The 24,671-nt window shown below is 44.9% G+C and overlaps 1 non-coding gene across 1 annotated transcript; it reads right to left on the minus strand.

Moving 5' to 3' along the window:
* Window positions 1-4,591: 4,591 nt before the first annotated feature.
* TRNAS-AGA lies at window positions 4,592-4,673 on the minus strand. The gene has a single exon. It is a non-coding gene; the product is annotated as a tRNA-Ser (tRNA).
* Between the last annotated feature and the right edge of the window lie 19,998 nt (window positions 4,674-24,671).

Raw genomic sequence — 24,671 nt, forward strand, 5'->3', positions numbered from 1 at the left:
TCGAGGCTGGCTCCGCCATCCATGAGGCACTTGGAGAAGTCATACCCATCTATGCGGGGACTTACGACCAAGGCGTAGCATTCTTTTGGCACAATTGCGGGGTGATCCTTCCTATCAAATGTGCACGGGATTTCCGACCACCCGACGTATCGCGGCACGGCCGGAACTATGGCGTTCGGGATCCGGGTAGCTGACTTGGAAGCGCGTACTGTTGGGGTCCCGAGGAAAGTGTGGTAAGCCCCCACGCTCTTTTTGTCGAATGGGTTGGATTTTCCTGCGGATCCTGCCTTGGGATCCGGCGAGTTATCATCCTCATCCATTGCCTCGGAACTATCTTCCTCTTTGTCTTTGTTCTTGCCCTTGCCACCTTTGCCGCGTGGGCGGTGCTTCCGGGCGCGCTTGTATCCTGCCTCCGGGTCGTTCTTTAGATCATTGACCCACTTGCAGTTGCGGTTGGTATGAGTGGACTTCCCTGTAACCGGATCCAGGTGGGCCAGGCAGGGCATGTCTCTGTACTCCTCGTAGGTTTGCGGAGCGCGGGATCCGCCAGCCGTGACCTCGGAGGTATGCTGCTGACCCCTGCCGGCTCCGCCTCCACGTCCGCGTCCTCTTCCGCCTCCTGAGCCTCCGCGTTGAAACGCCATGGCGACCATCTCGGATCCGCCACTCTTCTGGTCATCAGGGTTCTTGCGCTTATGGCTGCTGCTGCTACCGTTATCGCGGTTCTTCTTTTGTTAATGCAGGGGGATTGCTGTAGCTGCGAGATCACTTCCTGCGTCATCATCGGCAGCAGTATGATCACTGGCAATGGAGATCATCTCATCCAAAGTCAGCTTGCTTGAGTTAGCCAAACGAGTGAGCGTATGCCTCAGCAATCCTCCCCTCTGCAGTCCACCAATAAAAGCGTACATGGCGGTGGTGTGGTCGACGTTTTCGCACTCGTTCCTGCATGCCAACCATCGTGTGAGGTAGTTTCTTGAAGTTTCTCCCTTCTTCTGGATGCAAGCTTGCAGGTCGCTTGCCGTGGCAGGTCTTTTGTAGGTGCCTCTGAAGTGTTTCTCGAAAGCGGTCTTCGGGTCGAACCGGCAAAAGATGGAGTTCTTCTCGAGGTCACCGAGCCGGATCCGGGCTGGACCTACAAGGTACAAGCTGGAGCATGCGGCAAGCGATGTTAGGGGTTCCTCCGGCAAAGGTTACTCGCATTATAGTAATCCTCAATCCAGGTATCCGGCCTTTCGGTGCCATCATAATGCTTCAGGTTTCCGGGTAGCTTGAGGTTCATCCTTGGCTTTGGTTCCTCTCGAATCATCCTGCCAAAGCACTTCGGACCAATGTAGTCGGTTCTGTATTCGTTAAGGCGATCCCGTGCGTCGCGCGGGCCGTGGCGAGGGGATTGTGAGCGAGAGCGAGATCTCCGGCCGTCGCCTCCGCCTCCACCTCCGCCGCCACCGCTAGGTGGTGGTGAGGGAGACCTGCGAGGTGGGCGGTCCGATTTCTTGCTTCCGCCATCCGATTCTCCTCGGCCTTCCCGGTGCCGGCTCCGGCTCCTGTGGCTGCCTTCGCCACCGGCGCTGGCTGCCCTGGTCGTTCCGGCGAGGCTCCGGGTCACGGCTCCGGCGAGGCTCTGGGTCACGGCTCCGACGAGGCTCTGGGTCGCGGTTCCGGCGAGGCTCTGGGCCGCGCTCCTCATTCCGGCCCCTCCTGGGCTCGGGCTCACGAACATTGTTCTGGTTCCGGCGTGGTTCCGGCGAGCGCTCCCTGTTTCTGTTTCTTGGCAGCACGTTGTCGCGGATAACAATCCCACCATGCCCTGGGGGCCTGGTGTTTCCGGCTGGACTACGGCGGCGAGGGGGTCGCGGGTAACCGTTGGGCGGAGGAGAGGGGTTGCGGTATTTGTCTCGCCCAGAGTACATCGCATCCTTTCCCTTTCTTGGATCTGACGAAGGCGTCTTTGACGGAACAGGGATCGGATTTGGGTGTTCCCTGACTCTTCTTCTGCGCTCCGAGGATCCGGTGTGTGATTCATCATCGGGATGCCGATCGGCGCGGGCGTCCTTCTGCGCGGTAGATACACAGTTATCCGGATTGGATTCCAACCTGCGCGAAGTATCTGCCTTGCTTTGCTGCTCGCATTGCTGAAGCGACAAGTGTGCGGAGGTAGTTGATATCAACCTCTTCGTCCTTCTTCTTCAACAGTTCCGCAGCTTTTTGCATGTTGTCCTTTGGGGTTTCCAGCGGCCGGTGCTCTGTGGGCGTGGTGAAGGGTATTCTGCGAGGCGGAATTGCTTCTCTAACAATTCGATCGGCCTCCGCCTGCGCATAAATCATCTTTACTTCCCACTCTGCCCTCATGCTCTTGACCTGCTCGAGCGTGGCAGTAATCTCGCGATCCTGTCTGTCGAAATTTTCCGCCAATCCAGCAGCTTCTGCCCTTTCTTCCCTTAACGCGGCTTCGGTATCGGCGAGCTTCTTGGCAGTGGCCAGCATTTCCTGTCTAGTGGCCTCTACAGCCTCCAGATCTGCGGCGTCGCCCGGGGTTATAGGTGTGTTAAGAACTGCTCGCGCAACCATCTCTTCAGCCGACAGGAGTTCCTCCGAGGAAGAATCCCTGTGGGGTCGCTCCCGTGACATTGGAGATCCTTGATGGGATAGCTGGGGGTCGGATTGGCTGGTTGGCTCTTCAGATCCAGTTTGTCCCAGCGCTGCTACGGTTGCGAGAACCTGCTTAGGCTGGGCGGAGTCGACTTCAGGCTGATCACCGAAACCGTACTCCCCTAGCTTGCGGTTAAACTCGTCAGTATCCATGGGGGGGTATCTCCGGAAATTGGGCTCAGATTGCCCAAAATCGATTCTTCAATCGGAGCTTCGCTTTCTCCGACAGGCTCAGCCTGATCCGGATCTGCGCCGTTTTCCGGTGCCTCTACCTGCTCAGGACCAGCTCCGGCTTCTTGAGGGGCGGTTCCGGCGGTATGGGCCAAGAAGTGTACGAAGTGGCACCTCTGCTTTTCTAACACCTGGGAGACCCAGGCGGATCTGCATTGGTCTTCCACCGTTGTTTCCTGCTCAAGAGCGGATTGGGTGGGCTTTGAAATTTCCAGATCCAAGGCGGAATCTTCCTTGGGAAGCTCCTGCATCTCAGATCGGATCTTCGCGACAGCGTCCAGCTCTGCGGCGGTCGCGTCTGCGTTACTTACCAGTGGGTTTCCGTCGGAATCGACGGTTTCCCCGATGAAGATGTGTATGCCGCCAATTGGGACGATGGAGAGCTTGACGGGGTTTGTCCTAGCCGGAATCCAGCACTCATCCGGGGGGCGATCGGCGGATTTCCGGCGTAGAGGACGCGCCCCACAGCGATGGTGTCGTCGTAGCTTCCCATGGCGGAACCCTCCCGGTTCCGGCCTCCGGACGCCACGAGCCCCACGGTGGGCGCCAAGCGTCGTTGCCTAATCGACGGTACCTCGGAGGAGGGATCCTCACGAGGGGAGAAGAAGTAGGGGCCATAGGGCGGAGTGCACACGGGACGGTGGTACGCGAGTTACCCGGCTTCGGAACACCTGCACGATGACAGGGCCTACTGCTGCTTGTCTGGAATTATCTGGGCGCTTTCGCGTTGTTACAATGAGTTGTGGTTGTGCCTCTAGGGCTCCCGGGATCCGGCTTATATAGACGCACGGATCTAGGGTTTACACGGAGAGTCCTAGCCGGAATACAAGTCGCCTAACTACGGTACAAAGTCTTGCCGTGTACGTCAAGGATCCGCCTTCCTTCTAGGTCACGCTCGGATCCGGATACTTCATGGGCCTCCACGGATCCGGCCTCCTTCGTAGGTCGGTTAGGATCCGGCTCCTCGTTCTCGGGCTGGACTTCATCCTTCATGATCTACGACAAGCCGGGCCGCCCGATGGGCCACATGCCTCACCACCAACTATGGGCCACCCGGGCTTGCCGGATCTAGGCCATGCCGTTGATATACCCATAAAGTATACCCACAACAACGCCATTGCACAAATCGACCAATTCACGTAAGTAAGTAGAGAACTTATTTGCTCTTCCCACAAATATTAAGAAAAACAGAGAGAAAACACAGTAGAGTAATATTCTGGCGCGTGTACGTGTGATGCACACCTTGGTTGCTGCTGTCGCGAGCGGTTGGAGCCCTCCTCCTGCATCAGGATTCGAGAGAACTCCATGCATCTCCGGATCGTGGAGGAATCGATCTGTCCGTTTCTATCAGCTATGGTACTGTTGTTGCTGCCTGCTCCTGTTAAGTGCGGGACTTTGGTAAAAGAAAGTGAATATTAATTGTAATTTTGTTATCGCATAGATTGATCCACCATTAACTTGAATAAGTATTCAGGAAATAATTTCGGTAGAGCAAAATAAATGGGTACATTTATGATTTGCGCGTGCGTATTACAGTATGTATAGAATAGTGCTAAAATAAAATTAATGAGTACATTTATGCCGATTGGTGGACGTACGTGAACAAGAGTGGATAAATATTAATTCGTCACATTTTCACGAAAAACCATATGAACCTGCGCCAAGGGGCGACTTAGCTGAAAATCGAAAGCAGCAGAACCAAAAAAAACGTGGTCGGCAGGATTCGAACCTGCGCGGGCAAAGCCCACATGATTTCTAGTCATGCCCGATAACCACTCCGGCACGACCACGTTGCTGGTAAAAGTTGAGTTAAAGAATATAGATCCTATTTCTAATTCACTTACGAAACTAGTAAAAGATCTATACTAAGGAGCTAAGCATGTAAAACAATTTTCAAATTTCCAACATACGCTTCGATGTATTAGGCTTTGCAATGAGTTGTGCCAACGGCCAGCTAAGTTTCGCTTTTGCATAGGGGATCGTAGTAGGGAAAGTGGATGGTTGAACCGGCCGGCATATGCTCCTGCGGTAAGTCAGGCCACCATTGGTCCGGGTGTTTTGGTGGGCCTCGTACAGAAGCTGTTCATTTTTCTGATACAGACAGTGCTTCCCGTACAATACGCGAGTGGCCAAACGCATCTCCCCCAAATCGCGCACCTCTCTCTCATCTCTCCTCCAAAATCCGACCGGCGGCCGTCGAGGCAAATGGTGGAGGCGCGGCGCGCGCGCGAGAAGCTGATGGTGGAGGCCGCGGCGGCCGTCGGGCGGGCGGACGGCAGAGGAGCCTGCGCCGCCATCATGCTACCTCCACGGCGAGGCAAGCTTGCGGCGGGGCCGGCGTCGGGGACGGGGGCGGCGTCGACGCGGCGTCGGGGACGGGGCGACGTCGACGTGGCGTCCCGGGCGAGCTCGGGATGGGGCCGGCGTCGAGGACAAGGCGTCGTTGAGGTCCGGGCGAGCTCGGGACGGGACCGGCGTCGAGGACAGGGCGCCGTCGACGTGGCGTCGGGGACGGTCGGCGTCGAGGTGGCCCGAGCTCGGCTTCGTCGAGGAGGCCGGCGTCGGGGACAGGGCGGCGTCGACGTGGCGACGGGGACGGGCGGCGTCGACGTGGCGTCGGGGACGGTCGGCGTCGAGGTGGCCCGAGCTCGACTTCGTCGAGGAGGCATTGGGTACAATGCGGCGTCGAGGTCCGGGCCAGTTCGGGAAGGGGCCGGCGTCGGGAACAGGGCGGCGTCGTCGTGGCCCGAGCTCGGCGTCGGCGACGGGCGTCGTCTAGGTGGCCCGAGCTCGGCGACGGGGACGGGCGGCGTCGAGGTCGCTCTGCAGCTCCCGCACCCCGGCCGCGACCTCGTCGGAACTGCGGCAGCAGGCGCACCACACGGTGAGGATCAGCGGCGCGGGGAAAGGCAGGGGAGAGGATGCGAGGGGGAGTTGGGGGAGGACCGCACATGTATTTTACTGTGGCATACGTACAGGACACTGCAGTAGTGGACCGCACATACATTTTCTGGACCAATGAGATGCTGATTTGAGCCAGGTTCACATGCCGCCGGGTTCTATTAGTCCACTCTCAGTAGCTGCTGTTTGGAAGATTCCGATGATGTGTTGGCCGGTCTGAGAGAAGTAGGGTTGCTTTGCCATTTTGGTACCATGGCAGCTACTTCATTAGTATCAGCACCGGCGTGGAACATACGGAATTAAGCAGATGTACACTTTTTCCCGTATGGCACGAAGAGAAAACATTTGGTTTGAGGCATTGGGAGAGTACAGGATTCGAGAGTTTGATGTCTTCCACAAATTGGGTTGTACTTCTGCGTGCACGACTTATTAAGATGGTTTTTTGCTCAAGTGCAGTGGTTTATAACTCAAGCACAGTGAGTCACTTGATTGCTCTATTTTATTCAACATGATCAGCGGGAAGCTACGTACTCTTCAGACTCCCTCCATTTGAGTGGGAAATCACTTCTTTTTTCTTAGTGTTAATCTTCTCAAACCATATAACTAAACAACTTAATTAGAGCATCTCCACCGATGACTTCCATGTAGTAGCCGGCAACACACATCAAATTTACTTGATCCTAATCCACCTCGCCCTATAAAAGCCATCTACTTGATCTGTTATAGAAGTGTCCAAACAAAACTTGCATCAAGTTATCAACTGACCTAAAAAGAAATTGACTTTTCTACACCCTATGTTTGTACATGGACAACCTGATGGTAGACCTTAAGGTAATGCTATCCACTATTTGCACATACTACCTCTGTCCACAAAAGAATATTGCAAGTTTGTCTACATTTAGATGTATTTAGATGCTTTTTAGTGTAGATATACATTCGAATTTAGATAAATCTCCGGCATCCGTTTATGAACCGCCACATATTGTTAAAATGAAGCTTTGGAATTTATTTGGATGTATTGTGGACAGCTTGCTAAGAACAATGCAGAATTAAGCTTGAGGATTGACCATTATAATGTGTCAGGGTAAAGAAAAAAATGGTTGTATAAGATTTGTGATTAAGCCTCTTCTTGATCAACAATTTAAATAAATCATATAGTGTTGTTCTGGTGCAAGTCCAGAGAAAAGAACAGGCCTCCTGCCTGAGCAGTTGCTTGGGCTCGCCGGCGGCTCAACACTATACCTCATGTAAACATTTGTGGTTAAACACAAGAAAATACTCCCTCCGTCCATAAAAGAATGATGGGGATTTATCTAAATTCAAATATATCTATACAATAAATAGTATTTAGATACATCTAAATTTAGATAAACTTGCGACATCCCTTTATAGACAACACTATATCTAACGTAAAAAAAATTGTGGTTACACGCAAGAAAGTACTCACCCTGTCCATAAAAGAATGTCGAAGATCTAAATTCGGATGTACGTACCTATCTAAAGGTATAAACGATGCCCCCCATAGGGGGCCTCACAGCGATCCTCGCACGTGAGCCGTCGGATCACCTCATCAGCGTATCTGGTCCATTCGTTGTTGCCTCTCCTCCTACTAGATAAAGTCATGCAATGGCCATGTGCTACCCGCCTCTGGCTGCAAGTGGGCCCCACCATCGTCCGGGCCCGCCTGTCGGTGACTGCGGGTGAGATTGCTCTTGGTCAGACGTGGTTAAAATAGGCATCCCACGGTCCAAACCCTAGCCGCACTCCCCAATCCCCGCATGCCCCCAGTCCACGCTCTCCCCCAATCCCGCACGCAGGGGCGGCGCGACGGTGTCGACGTGGCGCAGGAGGGCGTCGGCGGCGCCACAGAGCTCCGGGCCGGCGGCGGAGAGGCGGAGCACGGGGCGGCCGAGCGGGGCCACGCTCTCCCCCAATCCCGCACGCAGGGGCGGCGCGACGGCGGGATTCCCCTCGAAGCGCGCGTCGACGTGGCGCAGGAGGGCGTCGGCGGCGCCGCAGAGCTTCGGTCCGGCGGCGGAGAGGCGGAGCACGGGGAGGCCGAGCGGGGCCGCGGCGTCAAGTGCAGCGGCGCGGCGGCCTTGTCTCACCTATCGGCTATCCCTCCTCTCCTCTCTCTCGAGCCGCCGCCGGCTCTCTCCACCAAGATGGCGCCGTGTTGTGCCTTCCCTCTCTCTCTCGGAGATGCCTGGCGGAAGCAGCAGTTCGGCGCCATGCCCACCTGCGGGACAAGAACGTGATGCAGCTCAAGAAGCTCAACACGGCGCTCTTCCCCGTCCGCTACAAAGACAAGTATTACCAGGACGTCATCGCCTCCAAGGACTTCTCCAAGCTCGGTGAGCACGCCCCCTTCCCCATCCGTCTCTTCCAATCTTGCCTGAATCCCTACCTCGCGCCGCCGGGATCAGTTCGTGACCTCATCCGGTCGTTTCCTGTATTGGGATTGTATCCGCCCGCTTCCAGCTATTGGATTTGCAGACAGAAGGCAGGAAACGGTTGATTGCTGCGAGATTGGGCAAGAATAACCATTTGGATTTGGATTTTAGAATGCCCCCTTAGTTGTATGTATGCATCTAGGTTGCTGGTACATTGATTTGCCTGCTGGGTTCGGCTGATTTCGTGTATGGGAAAATATGTTGCTGCTGCCGCTGTCTGATTGCTGCTTTTTTCCCTATTTGTTTGTAGCTTACTACAGCGATATATGTGTTGGGGCAATTGCTTGTTGCCTGGAGAAGAAGCAAGGAGGGGCGGTCTGTGTTTATATCATGACTCTGGGTGTATTGGCGCCCTACCGTGGTCTTGGTCTTGGTGAGATTTTTTTCCTACCTAAACTTATTTTTTGGTTATATGAAAAGAACACCCTATTGGGGTTTGCTCATGAGGCCTAGAACCTTACAAGTAAGATAATAACTGGGTGCTTATTTTCCTGGTTGCTGACATTGTGGATCAGATAGTAACTGTTGAATAGTTGTATGGCTACTGCGTTGCATCATCTGCATTTTATCTTGTACCCTAATTTCAACTCTACCAACAAATGTTGATGATCATGCTTATACCAGCATCTTTTATTGACATCATGTTGGGTGTGTCAAAGATTGTAGATAGTGACTATCTGCCACATCTGCTCATGAAATTAAGGTTTAATACTCTTATCACGTTATGTCCTGTAGGACATGGTATGTGTTTTATTGTTGTGTAGATGGTAATACTTACTTCCTTTGGAGATGGATTTTATTTAAGGAGAAAAGGATTTTAACATGTACCGTTCTATATGCTTGTTCATATGTTATCATTGCAACCGTTGATGTCATGCAAGTTCTAAAAGAAAACATTTACATGTATCAACAATTCAGCACATGAAAATAGGTTAGAAATAATGGGCTGGCACTGATTGTTTTGACAAACAACAACTGCATTCTACTGCACATATTTATATATTTTTTGGTTTTTGTATTTGCAAGAGTACAAGATATTTGTACAGAAAAAAGGATAAGGATTAAAGGAAGCTTTTTATTCAAATTGAAATAAAGAGATTAACTCTTCCTCGTTTCCCTGAACTTGAGCTAGTGAAGTTCCACCTTAAAGAGCTCCGCACCTATATAAATTAGGCCTAATTCCTTGGAATATGAATGCAGTCCTTTAATTATATGATTGAAGATTTGTGAATTCATATTTGTTGGCATGATAACTGGTGAGTACACCCTCCAGAGCATCTTGGACTACTCTCTCACTCTAATCGTTGTTCCACCTACAGGACCCTCTCTTCTAGCTAAATGCCATCTGCTGAATTTGTCAACGATTTTAATTACCAGCTCCACACTAGCATGTTGTTCCTTATTACTGAAAAGCCATGCATTCTTGTTTCTCCACAGGGACTGGCGATCAGCATAATGATAATGTCAAACTGTCTCAATTTTCTGCCGCCAATCCGACGGCGCTGCTCAGACTACCATGGCTCCAGTTTATCTGTTGTCTCAGGTATGGTTATTGTCATGTGAAAATTCTGAAAGCAGTTGAACCATACCTGTCTGGTATAAGGACATTGCATGAGAACATGATCGGTATTGCCTTTTTCCTGAAGACAGATGAAGCAAGGTGAATAAACCTCCTGGATCACATGCCTCTGCCTTCTGTCTGAAGTCCAAATTCTATATTGCAGTGCAAGCCATATGAATATCTTGCACTTGAGAGTAGCTTTGCTTTTCCAGATTAGCTCCGGTAATACTCTAAACTATGACATAGTGCTCTGTACCTTGAGCTTGTTGTGTATACACCATGACATAATACTCTAACGCTTTCATAGATTTTGAAAGGATACTTTTGGATATCATCATTTATTACCTGTAGGGATGCAAGTGTCTGGTGAAGTTTGCTTAGACCATAACAATTTTGATTTATCATGACAGATCTTTGCCTTAAGGGAAATAACAGGCGAACCTTAAGGTTATGCGCTGGTAAAAGTGAAGTTATTTGTGGTCCGGTCACAACTTTCTGTAATGTTACGGTTTTAGGATTGTGAACTTAAATATATATAATAATGAAATAATTCTATTACTCTATCAAGTAATCATGAAATAAGGATCATGTTCGTTTTCTATTTTATAAATGCACTTCCAGATTAGTTACAGTCTGAAGCAACTGCGGTACCACTATATTAGCAGTAGATGCATGTCCTTCTATATCTATTAGGTTTTGGTAATGTGATCACTTATGCTGCATGGAGCTTCATTGAAGAGTACTTTTTAATTCACTGTGATTTTTTGCTTCTTATTGTGGTAGTCTTGCTTGTGTTACCCAGTTATTCCTCATTCGATTAACAAGCTTCTGACTTTGGTATTTATGACAAGACTGATAGCTAATCACAGTTATTCAGGCATTATGTTTTGCGCAAGGCCAAGAATGTTTTGTTGACATCTGGTTTGCGTATACCTTTTCTCAAGAAAACGGGAAGGCTTGACAGGTTAACAATTTCTGTGAAACATGGTCTGATGATTTAGTATGCAGCTTTATTAGAAATTTCGCCTTACCATTAATTTTCTAAATCTCTCTACAATAGATTGTGTGTGATCTCCTCCCTCACATGTCCCAAGAATAAGTTCTGATGTTCGGTACATTCGTTGTATCAGTTGCTTTGAGAGACTCCTTTTTAGAGGTTTTGAGAGGCTATACAATTTATGTCAGTTTTCGTACAGAGATTTTATTTTGTACATTATTGAGAAATGTACCTCCACACTACCCTGCTTCATAGGATTCTCTAACCTAGGTGTTGTATATGTCTATATCATATGTAGTTCTATTTATAATATATCATTGAGCGATGTACACTCATTTATCATATGATTTGTATATCTCTCCAGGGTCAGCTTGCCTCTTGGTTTGGTGGCGAGGTGGCCGAGCGGCCAAGCCAGTGCTATTTTATCTACTACGAAAACTTGCATTGACAACTTCCACCTTCCACTATAGTTTTGAACTAATTCCCATATTTTTAAACTACAGAGATATTTTTTTTACATCAAGTACATTCCGTACAGCAACCTATAGATAGCTACATCATTTTATCATTTGCTTAGGCCTTAAACATTATAGCTTAATATTAAATTTTCCTGCTATCCGCGAAGAAATATATGCCATTTTTCCGATTTTAGCGCGCATAAGTTAAACTACATTTACCTAAAAAAAAAAAGTTAAACTACATCAATCAAAGGAAGAACTTAATTTTGGAAAACTCTTTCATTCCTTTCTTTCCAAGCGTGGATGTATGTTATGATGCCAATAGCAGCTCCTTCAAATCCTGTCGGACATTTAATATAGGTTTCCACCACTCATAAAAAGATTGGCTTGTTGTTGTAGGCGAAGGCACCACGAACATTGTTGAAGCGAGCACCAAGTCTCGAATCACAGGTGTTCGATGGAAAGGCAAGCGGGTTGCATGGAAATATTAATCCATGTACAAATATTCATTCTACTCAATATAGCTTCTTTTTTCTGAAATTTAGCTACAGTTTATCACTAAATAGATGAGTGATTCATGAAAAAAAATAGTTATGCTAGATTGTTTCAGACTCGCGCATCAGATAATAGTTTTTGGATATACATACCTTGTTCTTGCATCAGATAATATATTTGTGCTAGATTGTTCAGCCTCTAGCGGTTCTAAAAAAATAGATTTAAGATTATTCTTGTGATTTTTGTATAGAGTTGCTAAAGAGATGGACGAGATCACGGAGCCAAGGAGAGATGTTGCCCACTGGTGAACGCACTTGCTGCTGGAGTGGTGTTATTTGACTTAATCAGTTTTCAGATTTCTTTTTTGATATTTTGATATTTTTCATGTTATGGTTACTGATTAAAACAATCATTTTTCAGACAGAGCCAATTTCAAATAGATTTCTTGCCCTTCCCCTCATGCATTGTGCGGCAAATTAGTGTGGCTAATCGGACTGGGTTTCAGCTAGGGGTACGAGAGGCAATTTCTCAACTAGGTAGGCAGCATAACTCATTCACCCCTCCCCTCATGCTTTGTGTGGCCGAATAGATCTTGGTTGCTTGGACCGTCCGAGATTCCTTCCAGTGGCCTGAACATTTGCTTGTTTGCATCCGTGAACAAAAGGAAGTGTGACAGATAGAATCCATGAAAATTCTGAATTTCTCATGCTATGTTAAGAATGAATACTAGAGTAACGGAGAGAAATTTATCCCAATTTTTCATCCACTGTATGTGTTCCATTTTTTGGTGTTCAATGCGAGAGTATGTATCAATGATTTGGATGTAACGTTCTTAAATAGTTCTTCCTTTCAGTTTTCTATTTAAATTTTGATTTTCTATTTCGTGCATGTTTTTTCAGGTGCTCAACTGCTTGTCTTAACAACCATACTCTATGGTAATGAGTGAAGGAGAGGTGGTGCAGGGCCGTGTGAAGCAGCACTGGTGGCTACATGTCGAGAACGGGAAGAAGAGACATGTCTGTTAGTGAATGCATGTGTGATCAAAATAATTTACATGAGGTGATCAGTGGTTACGACCCGAGTCTTTTGCCGCCACATAACATGAAGAGCTCTCTCGTGAATGACGAGATCATCTATGTCAGTGATGGTGGTTCTCTGAAGATTATCTATACATGTAGGTAGTCATGCTGATATACTTTGGTTTTCTTATCGTACCTGAAAGTTCTTTGTCTTCATAATAGTATATATTTATACATGTAGGTAGTCATGCTGATGTACCTTGGTTTTCCTATCGTACCTAAAAATTGTTAAGCTTTGTCTTCATAATAGTATATTTACTTTGTTGTGTGTTCTTACCATAGTGCGAATGCACTATACTTCCGTTCTTTCACTATCTATATTTGACTTTCCGGTGGTTTATAAATATCATAGTGAAAGAACTATCTACCCCGAAGACTCGGCTTTTTGAAGTGTCACTACATTTTCTTACATTCTTTCGCGTTTTTATTTGTTGACTGCTTATCATCGATTTGTATAAATGATTAATATTGTTTTTTACAAGTCGTTTACCAGTGTGGTTGTAGTCTCTTTTGTGCTTTCCTTTACTTATCTCTTATGAAGAAATGATCTATCAAGTGTTGGAAATACTTTTTTGTGATGCAGTGCTTTAAGAAATTAACAAGGAAAGGACCAGAAAATATTTGAAAATCTGTACTATGGCTCGAATTTTACGGGGTCGTGCGCCAAGGCGCACATTATAATCTAGTATACTAAATAGTGTTTGAATACATTTAAATTTAGACAAACTTGCGACATCTTTTTATGAACAAAGGTAATAGTATTTTAGGTAACGTAGTTTGTGATTTACGTACGTAGTAAATGATACTGTTTTAACAATCCCCAATCAAACACATCTCCATGCCTTCCTTATTAGGGCACGTTTAATGTCATGGTAAGAAGACGAGACTTGCTTTATCTATGCAGTTTGTTTAAACTCTGATCATGCATCGTTGTAGTAATTTTGAGTTAAACAGGGAATTCCTGAGGATTTAGTGATGGTTCTTTAGTTGTGTGCAGCTGTTATCATCAGTTACACTGAAGCACATCGAGGCTTCCTTTCTTTCCACTGCCATGAACAGCTGGGTAACATGGCTATGTTATGTTGCATCCTGAACTAAGTAATAGGTGTGAGGAGGCCAAAGCCAAAGGTATGGATAACTATGCTCCTGAATTGGAAGAAACCATTGAAAGACTGATTATTGAGCGTGAGAGGAAGATTCAAAGAGCCCTTCAGCGGTTGGACGTACAATGTGGTGACATCAGTCTTCTCTTACGCTTGCCACGTAGGATTTTGCTGAGTTAGATGAGACAGAAGAAGAAAGACAAGTAGTCATAGTGGGGAGTAACATATAGTAGTGTCATGCATATGACACTACTCTATGTTACTACCTTCATAATGCATAGTAATTGAGATGTAGTATCATGCATGAGTCTATTAATTAGCTTGTAGACTCATTCTATCTTGAAAAGTGTGATGTTATGGTAACATAGCTAGTTACCACAACCATCTCTTTTTCCATTTAATGTCATGCCATGTCATCAGTTTGCCTAGTTGGCAATGCATGTAGCTCTATGTTACTACCTTAGTTACTCCCACTATGAGTAGTCTTAGCTAAGGGATGATCTCTTATGAAATAAGAGAAGACTATTTTTTCCATTGTAGAACTTGTCTTCCCTTAGCCACACAATTTTGTACTAAATAATTAATTCTTATTTATTGTAAGGGATGCTAATAAGAGATAATGCATTGTACCCCTACTACTTATCGTCTTCTCTAGATGACATGGACTACTAAGAAAAGACATGTCTTCCCTACAATTGTACATGCCCTAAGGCAGCTATTGCAATTTATGTCACTGAGTTTACAAAGGTGGGAAATGTGGCCAAAAAACCGTTTGGCTCCCCCTGTTGGTCCGCTCTAGGTGACATGGGTGGTAGTGGAAACGCTAACCAGCCAACCCCTCCATGTCCGTCCCCTTCTCTCTCGTCGTCGTTGAGAGGAGCCCGCCAACAACGCCCGCACACATGTCAACCAAGGACCGTGGCGGCAGGGACCTCGTTGTTCCCACTCGTCGGGTAGAGCTCTAGCAATAGAGGCGGCAGCCTTGGATGGTGATGGCGGCGCCACCGGTGGCAGGGGCGCTCACCGGTCCTGTTGGCTGTCCCCCTCGGCCGCATGGGTCGCGTGGGGGCGGAGGCTATTGATCGTGTCGAGGAGGTATCCCCTGACCTATACCTTAGATCTGAAGATGGTGGTTCCTCTCTGTGGTGTTCCTTCCCTGATGCTACTCGATCATATCGGGCTCGCCGGTGATTGAGTTGTCGTGGTGGCAGGGATTGGGGCTCTGACTGGGGGGAAACCCTTGCCGGTGGTGGCGGTCACTATGTCGACGATGCGGTGCACCGTTCCCTTTCTTGGAGGTGACGTTGAGGTATATAATCCTGCCCTCCCACTCCGTCCCCCTGGGTGAAAACCCAAATCCCTTGGATTGGGCGGCGGCGTGTTGGTGTTCGTTTTTCCTCCTTGGAGGCTTCGCTTTGGGACATGGTGGTGGTGGTGGAGCAGTGCGGTGCGAGGGGCTACTGTTGGCGGTATTTCTGTTGAGGCGACAAGGTGTCGTGTTCAGTCAGCGCCTTTGACCTGTTGTGCTCTACAACCAATTGTGGTATGTGTCCACCGGTGGTGCAGCGCCCTCGATCCTAGGCGAGAAGGGATAGGGATCCCCTTTTCGGCGGCTGAGCCTTGCTGGCTAGCATGAGGCAGAGGCTTGAGGCCATTCCTTTCATGGTGGTGGTGTTGTCATTCCCCCATCTTCTTTCAGAGATCTCAGTCTAAAGCTTGCATCTTGATGAGTGTTTGGTGTGGTGGTAGATGACAGTCTATGGTCTCACTTGATGGGGTGTTCGTGCATGTTCTTGCCCTAGGCAAGCTGTCATGTGTGCCTTTCATTTCTCTTTGAGGAGATACTCTACCTCGCGACGGTGCGGCGCCCTTCGATCCTAGGCGAGAAGGTAGGGGCCTTCTTCGGAGGTAGAGGCGGATGTCTCTACATCGACGACGAGCTAGGTGTTGACGAAAACTAGAGCATTCTCCGATGGCATACTTTCGGCGAGTCTTCTCCAAGGCTCTGATCGTGAGGACGGATGAGGGCATCGTCCTTCAAGCTGTGTTTCTTGTAATATTTTTCTTGTTGTGTGAGTTTCATGTAAGCTAAACTCTCAACACTTTGTACATGCCATTTCGCGGCTTTATTAATGTAAAGTTGGGCTAAGGTCTTATGTTTAAAAAAGGTTAGAAAGGTACCCCTATTTATTACTCGTTTGGCCCCGTTAATATTCTGTTTGGTTATTTCATTATAAGAAAATAAATGGTGAAATATAATAAATATTTGCAAACTAGAGGAAGGAAGTAACTGAGCTCTCCAAGCAAATTAAGGAGAAGATGAAGGAGATGGACACTTTTGGTAGGTCCTGTGTTGTCTCTACTACTTAAAAAAGAACGAACATGTTCTCCCTTCTCCCCCTATTTTCGTCGTCCTTTTGGTCGTAATAGGGAAAGCACTTTGGTCGTCCTTACCTTCCCAGAATATTAACTCGCGCATTTAATCAGCCTGGGCCGTTTTAGGAATCATCAGCCCATAAATCACGCTATGGTAATCTCCACTCCCAATACGTCTAAATTTGCGTACATTTGGTCGTCCGTCCGTCCCACCAGTTTGGTAGTCCATCCGTCTCACCAAAATAGGGAAATATAAATCAGCTGCCGTCTCACGTTACATGCAATCCAACGATCAATCAGCGGAGACGTAGGAAATATCAATCAACGGAGAGGAAATATCTTCCACGCCGACTCCCACCTGTTCGTCGCTGGTCGCCAGCTCGCTGGACACGATCGCGCCTGCCGCCCCTCTACCTGCCCTGCCTCTTCTCGAGCTTGGCCAAGACAGGAGTTCACCCGACCGACCGCAGTTTGGCAGGGTATATCAAGGATTGCCCAGGCCAGCCTCCTCTTGCGCGGAGAGACGGCAACAACGACCACACGCTCAAGGACCCGTGTCCCCGCCCGCATCGTCCTCCTTAGTGCTGCCAATCTCCAGGGTCACCTCCTCCTCCAGCTCCGTTGTGGAGGTCGGCGAGGACAGGATCGGCCGATGCGCCATCAAGGCCTTCAGGGTGACGACTTAAGGGATCTGATGTGAGGTAGTTCGATATGATTATTTTAGAACTCATATTGAATAGGTAGCTTTCAGATCTGTTGACACATGTATCAAGTTACTTTCCAATTCATACTACCAGGTATCAAGTTTCCATTATGAATAGTACTAATTTCACTATTTCCTTTCACAAATTGATCGTAGTTTCGACTGGAGCTGATCGAGGCCAACCTCTACCACGCCACCAGCTTCGCGCCGTCCATCCCTGTCTCCCAGTTCGTCTTCGTCGTTGCCACACCATTAGCGAGCGATTCTATCCCTTCCAAGGTGAAACTGAATACCCGCTTTCCGATTCATCATTTGTGGCCATATGATCGTGTCGCGGATAAATTCGTGTTATATGCAGTACCAGTGTACCACCAGTTCATGATGTGGTTAATATCGCTGAATCATACTAGAAAATGGGATGTGTGAGATTAAACTTTGTTTTGTCAAGGTACTGTGTTTATTGCAGGGCAATCGCGATGGTTGTGGCCAGCTGAGGCAAGAGTAGTATTCCGTCCTTGAGGAGAAACGAGAGGGAAGGAGGCTGCTGGAGGATTTGAGGAGGGAGAATGGGCTCAAGAGCAAGGAATGCCACAAGGCTCACGCGTGGTCTCTGCATGAGCTGGAGATGGAGGTGATGCACAAGTTGAAGCCCGGTGGTTCTCTGGACCACGGCGACGTGTCCAACGTCCATAACGACACTACGACCATGACCACCCGATAGATTATCTCTTAGTACTTTAATTAGTATTAACTTTTACTATTTTTAGTATTTGAGATGGATTAACTTTTAGTACTTTGTACCATAAATCAGTTCTGCCATAGTGACATTAACTTTTTTCCTCAATCTCAAATACTATTTTTTACACCGATAGATTTATTGTGGAACTGTAATGCGATCAAAGGAGAAAAAATATATATTTATTTTGATGCCCTTCAATTTCCTCAAATATGCTAATACAATTGTGTTTAGATGATGTGTTATAGCTTGAGTAATATGCAAATTGATGCCGGAAGACGGTGTAAATAAAGGCTGGAAAAGTTAGTTCCACAATAATGTACTTTCTTCGGTTTTTCTATGTATTGTTTTGTGCAAAATAACTCGGTAAGTTTACAGAAGTTCTTCTCTTTGGGTTCTCGAAGCAATTTATGGTTTTATCGGCAAGCTATACTTTAGAGATCCTGTGTGGTGAATCTTTCTCCCTAAAAAGGAGAAGCTGTGGATGCAAATATACTCACCAAGCGAGCTGAGGTGTCTAAATTAGAGGCGGAGTATTGGGAAGTATGTGCTCCATTTTATTTTCATTTATCTTCTAGCAGGTTTTTTCTTTGCATATTTAGTGTGTAAGGGCTACAACTTTAAACAATATGATTTCCAGATTTTGGCAAAGTTCACTGGAGTGAGTGAGTGACCAACAAATACACACAAGAAATGCAGACGGGACGTGTATTTCTGATGCTTAGCTCACTTTGCGTCTTATGTTCTTGTGATGTTTTGAATGAAAAGAATGCTATCCATGCATCCTATACCTATAATGCTTCTCTAAAATGGAGTGAGTGCAGGAGTAAATTGAATTCACCTTCAGAAGTGTTCAAACTGATGTAGGACAATGTGGTGCTCCTCTATGTGGTAATGCTTTGACACATCCTTAATGAAGATGAGGCTCATTGCTAGGATTTTGCTCTATTGTTATAGACTTGTAGTGCTTTCGAATTCAGTATGTTACTTCTCAAGTAAATAAGTAGTATCTGATCTGCATTTAGCGCTGAGAATATTCAAGGAAATACCTTTCACAGAATCATTGTCTAGGATATATTTGGCAGTACATGGCATAATCGTAAACGAAATGAAAATAGTTATTTTCTCTGTAGGGTCTTTTTTTACCGACCAAGCTATTCTATGTTATTTTTATATTATACACACGAGTCTCACACTTTATGTCATAACAAATAGTAAAATTTGCAGCGTGCATTTTTAATCTTTTTCCGTGTCCTTATCTTCTTGGTGGTCCTTCCATACTTGAGCAAAAAAAGCCTAATAAGAATGTGTCACATTGTATGCCACAACATTTTGTAGAGTCATATGATTTAAACATTACTATATTTTTCATTTCTGAGTGCTTCCCGATACAGGTTTTCTTTTGTAGGTTAACTAAATATTTTCAAGCTACTTTAAGATGAAACAATGAGAAAAAGGGGCTCTACGCAGAAAACATCTTTACATTAGAGGTATAACTTCCAGGTACAATATAGATTTTGATCATATTTCAGTACTAAAAAGTATATTTGTGCAGAAAATGCAGCAATGAAATCCCTACCCCCTGCTTTTATTCGTAATTCTCTGCCTTAGCATTTCGTTGTCAACATATGGAGGTCCATTTGTGGGCCTTATTGTGAATATGTTACTTGGTTATTTCTTCATGAGCTATAAAAACTAATTGCCTTTCAAGTTTACAATAGTATCTAAAGTGGCCGGGTATGAAGGTAGGTCTTGCCTTCACTTTTGTTCCCAGTCCTAATATATAAATATCCACAAATAGATGAAGGGTCATTTTAGTAGCATATATACAATCAGAATGATATTTAGAACAAAAGAAATGCATGAATTTGGTATCTAATATTTTTGCGATTGAGCATGCTATCCTTTCATTCAGAGCATTGAAATGGTTCTGCTTGTATACTCTGGAGCTGAGGTGCAGTTTTGGGTATCATTTTGAAGAATATGAGGCGTGCACATAAAATTTATAATCATATTCTCTTTTTGCCCTCAATTATCCTCTATGCAGCATGATATGGCTAATGCAATCACTAAATAATGAATGTTTGTTGTACCTGAGAACTGAGTTCCAGCTCAGCAATGCAAGGTAGAATGAGCTTATTTTGAATGGCTAATGCAATCACTACCTAATGAATGTTTTAGCTGGGGCTATTATTCACCTCTCCATTTGATTATTTGAAGAAATAATTGAGCTTATTTTAAATATGGCATATTCGGTGAGTTTTAAACATGATTTATCCATGTTAGTTTTTGTTGTTGCATTCCTTATTATGTAGTGCCTGGCAAGTGCTTGTTGAAATGCCTTAATAATTTCTCAACTATGATGTAGGGATCGATGAGGCAAGGTAGAATGAGCTTCTTACTAAGCTGCATGAGTTTAATATGCAGGGGAGGGGGGTAAATGCAACATGTTTTTCACAAAAATAAGGTAAGACGATTCTTATTAGTAGGATGCAGGTTATGCATGAAGTTGTTCTTTAGAATGTTATGCAGTAAACATACCATATTTATAGTAAATTTTCGTCTCATTCTGTTGCTAATATTTTTGAACCATGCGACTGTTCAAAATCTGATCATGACACAGAGGTTCAGAGGCTTTATTTTGCTCCATGGCCCATGATCCACAAATTATCTTCCACATATGAGTTATTGGAATTTCATCTTCAGTTCCGTACACGATCAAATATGCTTTTCTGAGTTTGGTTGTGAATGAACAATAAACTAATTACTACATATGTTTTTTCTGTAAAAGAATCGGTACATGTATGTTAATATAATAAACCGAGTCTTGATAATTTGCCTTTGAAAAGAAGCTAATTACACCAATCTATGTTAATAATTGAAGGGTTCAGGCTGTAATGCATGTATGGGTAGTTTGCATATCTGTAATAATACTACATACTGTATTTGAATCCAGGCCAATCAAAAACTTAAAACGTCTTCAGGTAAAGCACCATATCTTTTCCATGCATTTAACAACTCTGCAAGTTATATGTGCTACGGCTTTTGTATTGTAAATCTGTATATATGTCTGTTTGTTCCGACAGTTATGTAATGCTTTCATGGATAAATGTGTAATTGTTGAGTTTATGAGTCTAGGAGATGCATGACTTCAATAGTTGCATGACTGGTATATACATGCAAATCCTAAAGAGGTCAAGAAGCATAGAGATAGGGAGAGGCATGCAAAAGGTAAAGACAAAATTTCAAAGTGCGGGTGGCAATCTCGAGAGTTTAAAAATTTGTCAAAGGCCCCTGTGAATGGCGAAAACACCTTATGTGGTACTCCAGAGACTGGGGAAAATGGAGCAAAGTTCCTTGTTTATGATCAAAGTGCTGCTTAATTGTCCTGTAAATTAAAAGTGGTACCTAGAACTAATTCTACATCCATTCTTTTTATGATGTGAAGTGTAATTTGACACTACTTGCATAGGCCTGATTGATTTCTGAATTTTATATGTATTCTGACACTTATATGTATGACGTACCTTCATATATACAGTGTCTTGTCATGAATCCTGACTGTGAGAAATGTAAGAATCCTGCTGATTGTTTGGGAGCTGACATTCGAGAGTGAACATATGCTATTTTGCCTGCATCTGTTTGCTGCATCAAAAAGCAGAGAAGATTTTTTTTTTACTTGTGTGTGGTGCTACTTGTTCGAAGGCAAAGAGGGTTGAGAGAGTATAGATTTATTTTCCTGATGGTTTTATAGGTTCTTCACCACAACCATATGAGGCCGTCGACCTACTGGAGCTATTGAATGCTAAAAAGTGACACTGCTGTTATGCTCCTGGAATCATATTATTTATCTAGATTGAGAATTCGGATATTGGGCCATTAAACATCTACTTTTTAGAACATTTTTTAATTGTGTCAATTTTTTTTATCGAAATTTGGTTGTATGCATGCTGTGTTAGAGATAGGTTTGGAAGTTGAAGTCAATAAAATGTCAATGTAGTTTGGTGACTGAGTTTGAGTGCATAGCTATCACATTTGGATGGTTCTTATGGAGTAAGGAGTTTTTATTCTCAGGTTAGTCCTACGAGAGTGTTGAGAAGACTGAATTTTGAAGAGCATTGTTTGTTATATTTGTTACTTGGTTGATCATCATTTTCGTTTACAAGACTTAACTGGTTAATAATTATGAATTATTATATTATTTATTTTCTTTCATATATACGATGATGAATTGACAAAGTGTCTGTGAAGGGGGGTATATTTTTGAGCCACTTCTCGCATTGGTCTACTAATGTGCTTCTTAGAACCTGAATTCGGTAAGCGGCGCCAGAGAGGTCTCAAGATTCATAGGGACGACTATTATCTTGGAATAAAACCGTTGTAGCAATCAATGCCAATTACCAGTTAGGCATTCCGAGGATGAGCACCAGTTAGAACCAGTAATGCAAATTATGAACCATCTCGTATTTTAGGTTTTCCAGTTACTAACAACACTGCTAAAAGTAAGTGACTAACAACACTCATGAATAGATCAGTATGACAGTTTGCTCAAAAATCATGCTCAGTTGCCTCTACTCGCTAATGTAAAGATAATAAAAGCTTGGGTTCAATAAATGCAATTTGTATATAATGAGAATTGACAGATGGGTATATTGTCATGCTATCGATATTACTTATTGCTTGCCTGACAAACTGTCGGAAGGGAAAAAGATAGTTCTTTAAACGAGCGCAGCTGGATAAGCAAAGCATTTACACCCAAATCATTTTGATCAAAGCAAATGATATTTACACCTAAATCATTTTCTGGTCAAATGCCTATTAGAATTTTTTGTGCTCGAGTACAAACACATGCTATTTCCATTGATGCATTTGATATTTTAATATTGGCGTGCATTACATTCATATGTCCAATAGAAAGAATTTTGTTAATCCGTGGCAACGCACGGACATTTTTACTAGTTCTTTTAAAAAAGGTTTTGTCATGTTCGCGTGACTTTTTTTCCTTCTCAGTTCTCACATAATTTTTTGTGTTGAAACTTTTGAAGTTAGCTAGGACTCAATAAAATACTGGCTCAAATTCCTAGACCTAGACCAGTCGCACCAAGTGATTTGAATCGACAAACCCTCGACTCGGATACAAACCGATCGACCCAAAGGGGTTCGGCTAACTCAAGGCACACAGGCCGTTTAGTTCTAACTTGGATCATCTTGGCGCCTTAGACTTGTAGAATAATTCCATTGGTCGTCCTAGCTCCATGATGATAGATGCATGCCTCACTGAAGAATAGCAAAACCGGAAACATTACTTACTATATATACTAGTTTCGCTCTCGCAATTTGACGACACGAATATTGAAAACTTTACTGACACAAATGATGCTTCTGGACTCACCAGCCACATAAGTTTGTGTTACGCAGATGGGGGATACGTATGATATGAACTACTATAGTCGCTGAGTGCATGAAAGGGTGTCCCACAACCACATTACATACCCCTCTGATCTCTCAAGAGACGGTGCTTATATTGCCGTCCAATAGTAACAAGGTGTGTCGGGACTCGGGACAGTCCGAGAACCAAATCATTTGTGACACCCAGTCGAGTTATTACCAAGGTTTTTTTTCTCGGCCGGAATTTCCGAGATTTCGGCGAAAACTGGTCTTACCGGTTACCACCGAGAAAAAGAAATACCGAACGAAATTTTCCGGTATTTCAATAATTTGGTCAAATTTAATTTTTTTATATAAATTTTGAATAAAATAGTGAGTTGGTTTGACAAATCTCGGCCGGTATTTGGCCAGTATTTCCGAAATACTGGAATACCGGTACCCACCGATATTGTTTGCCTACCGAGAAAAAAAACCTTGGTTATTACACGCGCCTATTATAAAAAGAAGCTTCTGCTTTGTTGACTTGTTGACATACTATATGAACAACTAACAAACCATTGGACGAAGTGAATCGACTCAGGCGCGCACACATTATATATGAAATATGTACGTCGAAATGTAGGATATTTGCACACACGGGATAACCACATGAGCAAAGCACATGGTTTATTGAAAACAGAAGGTAGTGCTAGTGCACATTTACGACAATCACAAACATGAATAATACTCCAACAAATGTTCCCAAGTAGCCTTGCATTTTGCCTTTGTTTTTTGATCCCATGCATTATGCCTAGTGTATCGGCAAAGGCTTCCCTGGTGGCTGATCTTGCTCATTATGCATTTGCATCCCCAACATCCACTGTATCCTTGACCTGCATAATTAAGTTCCGGAGTTTTCATCGCTCCAGTAAAATCCATCCCCTGTAAATGCAAGTTGGCCATTTCATGTTAGACGTTGAGTTATTTTGTTGTGGAATCATGGTGATGGCTTAACAGGTTGCGATTTGTTATTTTTTTTAATCCCCAAACGGTATGTCGTGAAATAATGGTTTCATATTAGAATGATCGAATTCTTTTTACCCACCGGAGGTTACGTATCGTCCTACAATCAAATATGCAAGTAATGATAATGCACTGAATCACAAACTACAGTTGATGGAGTATATGGAGCACAATTGTATTTCTCATCTTACAGAGCAGTTTTTCCGCAAGAAGCAGCTGTCTGTAAGAAACCATTTGATAGTAAAGATCTTGCAGAAGAACTGGTGCAGTTTGCTCCGTATTCAACTTATCACAAATCAAAAATCTGGACAGACTTGCCCCAGAGAGATGAAAATTAAATGCTTCGAGGAGTTAATGTGCAGAATACACAACGGAAGTTCATGAATCAATCACTACATCGAAGAAAGCATGGGAGTTTTGCGGCTGCAAAAGGAGATGATACAGTTCATAAACTGTAGTTGCTCCAGCAGCGAGAAACAAGAATCACCACCATGTAGGGCAATCAGACTTGCAGAAAGTATCTGTTATGGTCGGTC

The sequence above is a fragment of the Lolium rigidum genome, chromosome 2, assembly GCF_022539505.1.
Source record: "Lolium rigidum isolate FL_2022 chromosome 2, APGP_CSIRO_Lrig_0.1, whole genome shotgun sequence".
In the NCBI taxonomy this organism is placed as follows: Eukaryota; Viridiplantae; Streptophyta; class Magnoliopsida; order Poales; family Poaceae; genus Lolium; species Lolium rigidum.